Genomic DNA, 12,324 nt, shown 5'->3' on the forward strand with positions numbered 1-12,324 from the left:
TGAATTAAAATTAAGTTTGATTGAATGTAATTTGATACTAGTGAAATTGATTTTTATTTTGTAATATTAATAAAATAAAATGGTTAATATTATTTAAAAATATATTTGTTGATTCAATTATCCTATATTAGTACATGATTCAATTTTGATAATTTGATTATATGACATATATTTCATGTTACTATTGGATTTAATTTATTTTACGTTAATATTTGTTAATATATTTATATTCTGTTTTTATATTTATATTTCATTTTTATATTGTTTTAAACAGTTATATATATAAACTATTCTCTGTCTATCATTGAATAATATATACAACTTTTATTCTTTCTTTTTTCATAACATGGTATAAGAAGAAAATTAATTCTTGATCACGTTCTTCCGCAACCAATTCTGTTACTGCCAAGATCTTCATCTTTTACCTTTTGTTCTTGACTTTCCTACAATTTATTCTCCTTATATGGCTCCTCCCTCTGTTACCTTCGCATAATTATGTTTCATCTTTTGACTTTTCTTTCTAGGGTTTTCAATGAGAAACAATTGGGTGATTTAATCACTCGTAGCCCTGGATTGATTTTTTAGGAATCTGGAGGAGTTTCCAGAGATTCGGGTTGTGAAATTTTGTCCAATTTGAGGTTGTGAAATTCAATGGCTTCTACGGTTGTTCCTTCTTCTAATAATTCTCAGGTATAGTCACATTCCTCAACTTTGGGACTTTCTCAAGAGCAAATTCATGGTCTATTGGCACTTCTTCCTCAATCTAATCCCACAGTCACACATTCTACCAGTATAGTGAGTTCTCATAATGTTTCCACTTCTTCTTAGGATCAAGGTAATATCTATTCCCAATGGATTCTAGACACAGGTGCTACTGATCATATATCCAGTTGTTTGTCTCATTTTATTTTTTATCATATAATCTCACCAATTAGAATACCACTACCCAACAAGAACTCTTCATTTGCTCATTTTTCTGGCATAGTTTCTCTTAGCCCACACCTTACTTTACATAATGTCTTCTTTGTTCCTAATTTTTTAGTTAATCTTTTTTCGGCCACAAGTTAACTAAATCTCTATCTTGTAAAATTACCATTTCTGAATTTTCATGTGAAATACAGGACAAGTCAACCCTGCAGATGATTGGGAAAGTTGAAGAAAGAGATGGCTTGTATATCATGATAGTTCCTGCATCCACATCCCTTAGTTCACCAACTTCTATTACTCTTGAGAATTTTATTCCTTGTTCTACTATAAGACATAACTCTATAGATATTTGGAACTCTAGACTAGGGCATCCTTCTTCTTCTTGTTATATCAAATTACGCAACATGTATGCCACTTTACCTGATACAAAATACACTCACTGTGATACTTGTCACTATTCTAGGCAAAGAAAATTGCCTTTTCGATTAAGTACTATTGTTTCAAAAGCTCCTTTTGATTTAATTCATGTTGATATTTGGGGTCCTATACTTCTTTTGTTGATGGTTTCAAATATTTCTTAACTATAGTGGATGATATGTCTAGATACACATGGATTAAATTGATGGCAAGTAAATCAGATACAAGATCACAACTTATTGGCTTTGTTTCTTATATAAAAACACAATTTGGCATTGATGTAAAAGCTGTTAGATCAGATAATAGTAATGAGTTTGCAATGATCAATTATCTTGTGTTGAAACACCTCAACAAAATGGAGTCGTTGAGAGAAAACATCAACACATTCTCAATGTTGCTAGATCTTTAATGTTTCAACCCCATTTGCCCATAATTTTCTAGTCTTTTGTTGTTCATTATGTTATGCAACTCATTAATATTTTACCTTCCAAAGTTTTGGCATATTTTTCTCCATCTTAGTTGTTACACAATGTTAAACCTGACATTACTTACGAGTTTTTGGCTCACTTTGCTATGCTTCAAATCTTGAAGCTCATAGAACAAAATTTCAACCGCGTGCAAGAAAATGTGTTTTACTTGGTTTTAAAAAAGGAGTGAAAGGCTACCTTTTGTTAGATTTCAACTCTAGGGAATTTTTTCTATTAAGGAATGTAGTATTTTATGAAAACATATTTCCTTTTCTTACTAGTGACAAGCACTCACCTATTGATACACAAAATTCCTTGGATTTTGTCACCAACATTGTTTCATCTCCATCATCTCTTTTCTTACTAAGCAACCCTCTTTACCACCTACATCTCCTCCCTCTATTGTTCCCGACCCTGTTATTTTTTCTTCTCAACCTATTTTTGTTGAACCTGCCACTGCTATTCCACAAAGGAAATCAACCAGGCCAAAACATAAACCATCTTATCTGCAGGACTATCATTGCAACATGTTATCTACTTCTTCCGCCACTCAGTCATCTACATATACCTTATATCCTATCTCTTCATATCTTTCATATGATGCATTATCATCTATTCATAAATCATATCCTTAATCTTTCCCAAGTTAGTGAACCTAAAACCTATAACCAAGCCATCAAACATGATTGTTGGAGAAATACCATGGATCAAGAAATTGCAACTTTAGAAAATACCAAAACTTGGGTTTTGATTGATCTACCTTATGGAAAGCAACCTATCGGATGTAAATGGGTATACAAAATAAAGAGGCACACTGATGGGAGTATTGAACGATATAAGGCAAGGTTAGTAGCCAAAGGCTACACACAACAACAAGGCTTAGATTACTTTGAGACTTTTTCAACTGTTGTCAAACTCACAACAGTAAGATTGGTTCTGGCTTTAGCAGCTTCCAAAAATTGGTATTTACATCAACCAAATGTAAATAATGCCTTTTTACATAGGGATCTAGATGAAGAAGTATACATGTCTCTTCCTCTTAGCTACAAAACTGAAAAACCAAGGCAAGTTTGCAAGTTGTTGAAGTCTTTATATGGACTCAAACAAGCCTCTAGACAATGGAATTACAAGTTGACAACTACTTTACTCTCTTTGGGCTATATACAATCAAAATTAGATTATTTACTTTTTGTCAAAAGTGATTATGCTCATATTACCATCTTACTTTTTTATGTAGATGATATAGTCATGGCAGGTGATGACATCCAGGAAATTCAAACTGTGAAGGCTCTATTGAATGCAAAGTTCAAGATTAAAGAACTAGGCCAACTCAAGTATTTTCTGGGCTTAGAAATTGCAAGATCTCAATAGGGCATTAATTTTTCAGAAAGGAAGTATGCTCTAGAGTTACTAGAAGATGTAGGATTGTTAGGATGTCAACCTGTTTCTACTCCCACACAGTCAAGCACAAAATTTTCCAAGACAGAAGGGAAACCATATTCAGATGTGCATGCCTATAGAAGACTTCTTGGCAGGTTACTATATCTAACTAACACAAGACCAGATTTATGTTTCGCTGTTAGTACTCTCAGTCAATTTCTTTCCAATCCTTTGGAAGATCACTATGCAACAACAATAAGGATCCTGAGATATATCAAGAATAATCCAGGACAAGGATTATTCTTTCTCTCCAACACAGAACATGCTCTCAAGGATTTTAGTGAATATGATTGGGTTGCTTGCCCTGACACTAGAAGGTCTGTGACTGGTTTTAATGTGTTCTATGGTGATTCATTAATCAGCTGGAAATCCAAGAAGCAAGGGACTATATCTAGATCATCAACCGAAGCAGAATATAGAGCCTTAGCTTCCACAACATGTGAAATTCAATGGCTTCTGTATTTACTCCATGATTTGAAACAGCCTCTACCACAACCAGTTCCTCTATTTTGTGACAATCAATTTGCTATACCAATTGCACAGAATCCAACCATGCATGAGAGGACAAAGCATATTGAAATTGATTGTCATCTCATAAGGGATAAAGTTCAAGCTGGTGTAATTAAACTTCTGCCCATTTCTACTTCACCACAACTTGCAGACATTTACTAAAGCTTTGCATCCAGCACAATTTCAATCTTTGTTGTCCAAGTTGAGTATTAAGGATATATATATATATATATATATATATATATATATATATATATATATATATATATATATATATATATATATATATATATATATATATATATATATATATATATATATATATGTGTGTGTGTGCTGCAGCTTGAGGGGATATTGGATTTAATTTATTTTACGTTCATATTTGTTCATATATTTATATTCTATTTTTATATTTATATTCTATTTTTATATTATTTTAAACAGCTATATATATAAATTGTACTCTCTCCTTATGAATGAATAAGATATACAATTTTCATCATTTCTTTTCTCATAATAGTTATTATAGATGAATAGAATAAATGATTGATTTATATTTTTTATTTATTATATTAAATGTGTAGAATATAAACGTTCTAAATCTGACAAAAAAATAAGTATAAAGTTAAATTTAAAGATTAATTAAGTTTTTATTTTTTTAACTTTATAGACTATTGCTAAGAGATTCACAATTATCAACTAATTCGTTTGTGTTATATAAGCTTTAGGGTTTAATTGGATTATACACCGATGATGCTAATGGATGTAACTATAGAAACAAAATATGTTCCTTAGCAAACTAATTGGTTTTTCCATAGAATAAACTTTAACAAAATAAGTTAAAGTTTTATACAACTATATTTTAAAATTTATATAATTTTATAAAATATTAGTAAGGGTTAAATATATTTGTATTTTCTAAAATTTGATCTAAAATTGAAATTCACACTACAATTTTTTTTTTGAAAATTGTTGACTAAATATTATAGAAAAAAAAATATTTGTTGATAAATTTGAATTATTGACAAATTTTTGAAATTTTAATTACTGGTGAATTTATTTGTAGATAAAATCTGTCAACAAATCCATCGGTAATACATATTTCATTATCGATAGAATTTTTAGTCGCTAAATAATATTTTTTTTATCGATGAATTTTTTTGTCAATAAAATTTGTCGAGAAAAAGAGTGACAAATTTCTCATCCATTATTTCTCTCTCTCTCCACAAGCCACCCACTAGAAAATCGAAATCTCCCCTTTCCCATTCTCCCTCTTCATTGAGCCACCAACATAAACTACTATAGACTCACTATGAATGAGACACAACATGTATATTGCTTGAGCTCTCCGTATAAAGGGAATCCAAGAAAGGTCTAGAGTGGAGTCTACACATCAGTGAGTGCATGATCACGACACCGTGTTGAAAGAATCAACCGAGCATGGTTCTAATGTATAATGCAATTCTAAGGCTAGTCCATATCCAAGGTTGTTGGGAAAAACCTGCAGAAAACTCGTTCATCTAGAGTGCAAAGACTAACCTGGATTTTGTAAGCCATTAGGTGTATTGTTGGATCAGTTGTCCTATCGTATTTCTAGATATTGATAATAGCTCCGTTGGTGATCTAGGCATAGGCCACTTCGGGCATGAAAGGGTGGAATCTAATGACGTGGTCGATCCCATGATGATGATTTGTTGTGCGTCCTTGGTCAGCTTAGCGATTTGGCCGATCTATCCTTCTATCGGGGTATCTTGTGCAATGCACCGATTCTACTTCTCTAGTGTAATACCGGTTCATGTCGAGCTCCTATTTGGGTTGCAGCGAGCATTCAAAGCCTTCCCTTGTTCTATGTGGGTTTGATATACTCTAGTGAGCTTGGTGTTTATCACAAATGAAGTGGCAAGTTCGTTCTCGCGTTCCTTCGGTTCTAGGGTCGGCTAACCTGCTTCGTTCTTCCTGAGCTAGAAAGTTGTCTCTCTTACGGGAGTTCCAAATATCCTCTTCTTGAAGGTCATGACGAGGTTAAATGGATAGTCACATATTCTCGAGGCCATTCATTCTTTATTAGAGCTCTTGTAGGTTGGCTTTCTATTAGGTGCGTAAGGCCTTAAGCTCAGTGTCATGTTGTTTATGTTGTTCATCCTGTTGTTGTATGAGCATTTGTACTTCTTGCTGAAGGGTGGCCACCTGTTTGACCTCCATCTTGTGGGAGAGCTGTGTAGATCTTTGGGTGGTGACCATAAAGAGGTGAGGCTAGGGAAGCATTTTATTGGAGGAACATGGTTGGAACCAATGTTCTTACCTGGATCTTGAGTGTGGACTTGTGGGCAAGTTACGAGGTCTTAATAGTGGTTTGATTGCTCCTTTTGTTTGGAAATGGCCTCCTTGCTCTTGAAAGAGATAGAGATTTACCTGCAAAAGACTCTTTGACTTAATAATAGAGTTAGGATATTATAGTAAGAGTAATTGTTTATGAAGTGAGTATTCCTTTAAAAATATTAGTTGTATTTATAGGATCAACATGGACCGTGAACCTATGTTTCTATTAGAATATTACTTATCTACGAAGTATGATGAAAATATAATAAATAGTAACATAATGGTAAATAATAACCAACATATCAAACTATCGATATTTAGTTATAATATGTATAGATGATCCAAATAGGTGTAGGTTTGGACTACTCCATAATTAAAGGGCTTAAAGGGTATTATTGAGTCACACTATTTGATATGCCTATTGTGTCGGATATGAACAATTTCTTTTACTTTCTCATTTTTAACTTTCATTCTTTTTCTTTCTTTAATTTTTCTATTTTCATTTTAATAATTAATTATACAATATAATTAATTCAATTGTATCACTACAAAAACATGGAATTTTACTAGGGGGTTATTTTTAACATTATCGATAGCTCTTGAAAAATATATTTCCCGCGAATACAAAAATTGTTGGGAAAAACAATGTCGATAAATATTACCGACGATTTTTTCCCTAACCACTATGATTTATGGGGATTTTGGGAAATCGTCGCTATTTGCAGAAGTTTTTATTAATAATGGTTATTTGTAGAGGTTTTAAAAAATCGTCGAAACTAACTGAAATTTTGCAACCACTGCTATCTACTGGGGTTTAGAAAACCACCGCTACTTGAAGGGGTTACGAAACCGTTATTACATACAAGGGTTTGGAAAACCGTTGATACTAATGCGGTTCCAAAACCGCTGGGAATGCAAATGAGATTATTAATTTTTTGGGTATTATTTAATTTATTTGATTATGATAAAAATGTTTTAATAAACTAAACACACAATCAAATAAATTGAAACCGAAAATGAATATTATATAAAATAAACAATAAACATGTTTTGATACAATAAAGTGTTCAACATAAAATAATAACATTATTCAATGGTAAACATGAAAGAGAAACATCTTCAATAATAATGATTAATTTTGCTCTTCTTCATTACATTTATCGTTTGGTACAATTCCTTGATCAGATACCTATAATATAAAATAATAGTTAGTCAGTAATACATTTTTAAAAAAATATTTCGCAAATTTATCAATTATTACTCGTGATGGTTGAAATATGAAAAACTGTGAAGAAAATTGACTCTGATAATTTTGCAACATAAATGTCATCATTGCCTTCATTTCATTGACTTGTGATATTAATGAAAATACCTGTAATTGAAAAAACTAACTTAAAGGTAAGAAAAATGGTAGCTAACAAGGTTAATCATAAAAGGAACTAAACAAGTAAATATTGATAAACATATTCATTAATTTGAGTGTGTAATCCAACATAAGAAGGAAAAGCTTAAAATGATCCACTATGACAACGAACATTGACTCCAAAGACTTTAGATGAGCAAAGACTCAAACCTAGACTATGAACGCATCCACAATACTCCTTGCTTCCTAAAGCATGAGCCAATACAAATCTGAACTGAATATTTCTTTTGATTGAGATGATGATGTTGTGGATTCATATGCTTTAGTTGTTTTCTCCATACAATGTTTAATAAATGGCTAGTGAAATTGTGTACCATATTTACTAGCTATAATAAAATAGAATAAGGGTAAAACTGAGAGAAAACAATTGCATAATTTCAAAACAGATTTATAAAGAACCAAATAGTTTACAATTTCAAAATAGATTTAACCAAAACAATTGCATATATACTAAATTTGTAATACATGACTTCTTTTCTTTTTGCAACAATAGTTTCTTAGCATCTAAAACTTGTAATAGATATCAACCTCTCATCTTAGATCACTTGTCCCATTGTATTTCTTAGTTTTCAAATGGTGTTAAAAAACACTACCAGTTTAAGAAGGATAAAATGTTTTATGACAATATTTTTATATTATAATATATATATATATATATATATATATATATATATATATATATATAATAGACTTGAATTAGGAAAGTCCATGATACAAGCCACAAGACATGTTAGTGAAACAAAAGGAAAAGGCAAAGAGAGTGAAGAATTGAGAGTCTTCAAAAGGGATAGAAAAAAAAGAATGAAAACATCATTTTACATTGGTTTTCATGCTTCAACTATTCTCACTTGCCATTATTTTTATCTATCACTTTATCATCCTTGAAAACACTAAAATTATTTTAAAATAAGTTTTGTGAACTAAACACATATACAATTAATGTAAAGAGATTGTATTAACATCTCCACTCGAATTTCGTGCTCTCTTTACCACTTTCGGCCCTCAATCATCAAGGAGAACACAACATTTATGCGAATGACACCCTTCTATGAGATTATTCAGAGGTGGTGAGAAGAGGATAGGAAGATGGGAAATGAAATTGAGGTTCATGCCACGATGGAATTACGAATTGCGGGAGAAGACAACTTAACGGTGAATTAAAACAATGAATCCGGTTTAGGGATTGCGACAATGCCCAACAACATGAAGAGAATAAACAAAAAACATAAGATATGTTCATCAACGATGACACAATGACAAAGAAAACCTGAACTTAGGGATTACGGTTTGACGAACTACGACGAACAAAATGAACGAAGAATAGAAGACACGTGCAAGCGACAACGACGATACGATGACGAGACCAAAGACAAAGAAAAAGTGAACTTTAGGAAGAATACGTGTAGAAGCACAAACCAACGAAAAAGAGAAACAACTAAAGAAGAAGTCACAAGTGTTGTTTAACAAATATAGGATAATTTAGTATAAGTTTGTAACCCTTATCGATGATTTACTACATAAATTGTTAAAATTTTCTTTTTGGAAAGAAAAACATAACTATAACATTGAATATAATCGCTAGAAATTTATAGAGATTTTTCAAATCATCAAAAATTAATCTCTTATAAAATTAGATATTTTTGTAGTGTAACAACGTGTTTCATTCTGTACGTTCTGGAGTTGCTCCAAGGTGTTAAAAATTAGAGTCTCCGGATTTCAATTTGGTCAGTTTTTATTTTTAAAAATAGCTTAAAACAAATATAAAAATTAAAATTAGATAGGTTGAATATAGTTTCATTTATTTAATTATTGTTCCTTAATAAAACATTATTTAACATTTTATAATAAAAATTAGGCTTAATACTAATGTTGGTCCCTATTTTCGTCAACTTTGTTCAATGTGAGACTCATTTTTTCGAATGTTCAATGTAGTCCCTAAGTTCATAATTTATATTCAATTTGGTCTTTTTTGCTGACGACGTTTAAATCGTTAAAGGCGTAGAGTCCACGTAAGAAAAATAGAATAAGCTGTCACACAGTAATGCTCACAGTGGCTGACTCATATCATCATCTCGCCACGTCATCACCATCTTCCCCAAATCAACAACCCTAATTTCTGTAGGTTGTGGTTGATTTTGATTTCTGTAGATTTTTGTGATTTAATGGAAAGTGATTTGGGGGTTTCGCTTCTTGCAGATGGTTTTGCATCTTCAATGGAGGTTCAACGAGTTCAATGGTGGTGCAATTTGGGATTTTGCAGGTTTTCACAAAAGAGGCGCGATTTGTGAGTTAGGGTTGATGTTCAATTTGAGACTTATGGGTTTTCTGCAGGTTTAATAGTTATGTGATTTTTGGGGTTTTACTTTGAAGGTTCTCGCGAAATTGAAGTTCTCTAGTTTGCGATGAAGAAGATCAAGATGGTAGATGGTGGTTGTCATGGTGCATAACAATTTGGGCTCACGAAATTTGTGTTAATTCGTTGTAATGTGTTGATAGGGGGAGTACTGTGATAGCTTAACCAAATCTCTGTCATATTGGTTTTTGATGATGACAACACATTGTTAATAAAAACACATGTGTATGTACTGTGTTATATGTGTTTATACTTATTGTGAAATATGCACATATTGTGATTGTCACATTTTACATATTGCATTGACTAATGCATACTACTGTGTTTGTAAAGTGATCATATCTGTGTATGTGCAATATATGTTTGGAATAGAAAAAACACATGCTCAAAATCATATATGCATGACATAATCGATTACAGTGTTGTGATAATCAATTAAGGTCATCAGACAACTTGAGTTTTAAACTGTGGCAAAACAACAAGTTTTGAATCGATTACGTTAGTTGGTAAATCGATTAAAACTCGTGTGATTGCACATATAATTTTCAAATGTGTTGTGATGAGTTTTGGAAAGAAAAGTTTTCAAAAATCTTCTAAGTGTTAAAGCCTAATCGATTACATGGATTGTGTATTCAATTAAGTCTGTTAAGATTTGAAAATTGACTTATGCTTGTCTAACTGTTATAACGGTCATAGTTTTAAATGTGTTTGACTAAGCATTTAATGAAAATCAATTGTATTAATTGCGTATTCAATTAAGAAGCCAAGTTGGTTGTAATTCTGTTACACCTATTTAATTTAATCGATTACATAAGTTGGCTAATCGATTAAATTGCATCAGGATTGACTTAAACTATATATTGACGCATTGATTGTTTCCTGTAAGAATAATTGATTCTAAGATTTTCATATCTGATTATTATTGAGTTTAGAAAGCTTACAGATTACTCAGAAGCTCCAAGAATCAAGAACGTAAAAGATTAGAGGATCTTGAAGAATTCTTGTGAAGCAAAACTTGACTGGATTGAAGAGACTGATCGTTCTGCACAACTAAGGTGCTTGCTGTTTGACCAGGAGAAGAAGATTCACAATATTTGATTTGTGGTTCCCTGTGCGTGCGGCCAAGAAGAAGAACATGGTGTTCTTTGTACTTTGAGAGGGTTCTCAAAGGGGTGACAGCAGGAGAGGATTGTTCTTGCTGCAGGTTTTTGTATTGACTATATTAGATTAGTGAGTTAGAGAGGTTGTTTACATTTTGACAGGTTGGTCGCTATAAAAGCCTTGTTGTAAAAACTCAGATCTCCATAGTGCAATTGGATTTCAATCTTAGGTTGATTGGAAGGACACTGGATGTAGGCATTGAGGCCCAACCAGTATATAAAAATCAGAGTATGATTTTTCTTCTCCCTATCTCTCTGCATTAATCGATTACATATTGTCATTAATTGATTAAGCATAATGTTACATTGCACGCATATTGCATACTGTCCAAGAAAGTTTTAAAGAAGCATATAATTTGCGATAAAGATTTGAAAAGCGTTTATTTTGATATAACACCAATTCAGCCCCCTCTTGTTGTTGAGAAAAAAAGCTCATTAATTCTAACATAGTGGAAGGTTTCTTTTGTAGATTGGGTTTCTTGTTTGATTTATGGTGGTTTGTGTGGTTGGTAACGGTGAAGCTCATGATGGTCTGGTGTCGTGAAGAAGATTATGGCATGAGTGTGGTGCACGGTGACGCGCTGGTGGAAAGTAAATTAGGGCTCTGTCTTAGGGAAGATGGTGATGACGTGGGGACATTCGTGACAACTCATTTCCTTTTATTGTTACGTGGACATTTAACCTTTAACGATTTAAACGTCGCTAGTCAAAAGATCAAATTGAACATAAATTATAATATATGAGACTACATTGAATATTCGAAAAAAAATAAGTCCCACGTTGACGAAAATAGTGACCAACAATTATATTAAGCCTAAAAAATATACGCTATTATGATTTTGTTTATAATGAAAATCTTCTCCCATATTTATTAAGAAATTATATAATCTTATAATTAAAAAGAGTGTAGAGTAATTTTCCAGAAATATACATTAGTAAAAAAAAGGATTTTAACTCGCTCATTTGACATCGGTTTAGTTGTAACCAAAGCAAAAAATGGCGTGGTGGCATTTTTGTAATTATCGCAAACATATATGCGTTGGTTCAAAAAGAACCGATGCTTAAAACTGGCACGGTGAAATTTTTGTAAATATCGCAAAGGTCTATTACCTGAGTTGTTTAAAGAATCGAGACATAAAAGAGTTGAAATTTTTATTTTTTATTTTTTTAAGAGGGTTTAGGCATCGGTTCTTTATAGAACTGAGGCCGTAGACCCTTATTGTCTCGGTTAAAAAAATAACCAAGGTAATAACATGTGTTTAGGGTTAAATTTTGCGAACAAAGATAAAAGTTATGGCCCTCCTCTCT

The sequence above is a fragment of the Vigna angularis genome, chromosome 3 (genome assembly GCF_016808095.1).
Source record: "Vigna angularis cultivar LongXiaoDou No.4 chromosome 3, ASM1680809v1, whole genome shotgun sequence".
In the NCBI taxonomy this organism is placed as follows: domain Eukaryota; kingdom Viridiplantae; phylum Streptophyta; class Magnoliopsida; order Fabales; family Fabaceae; genus Vigna; species Vigna angularis.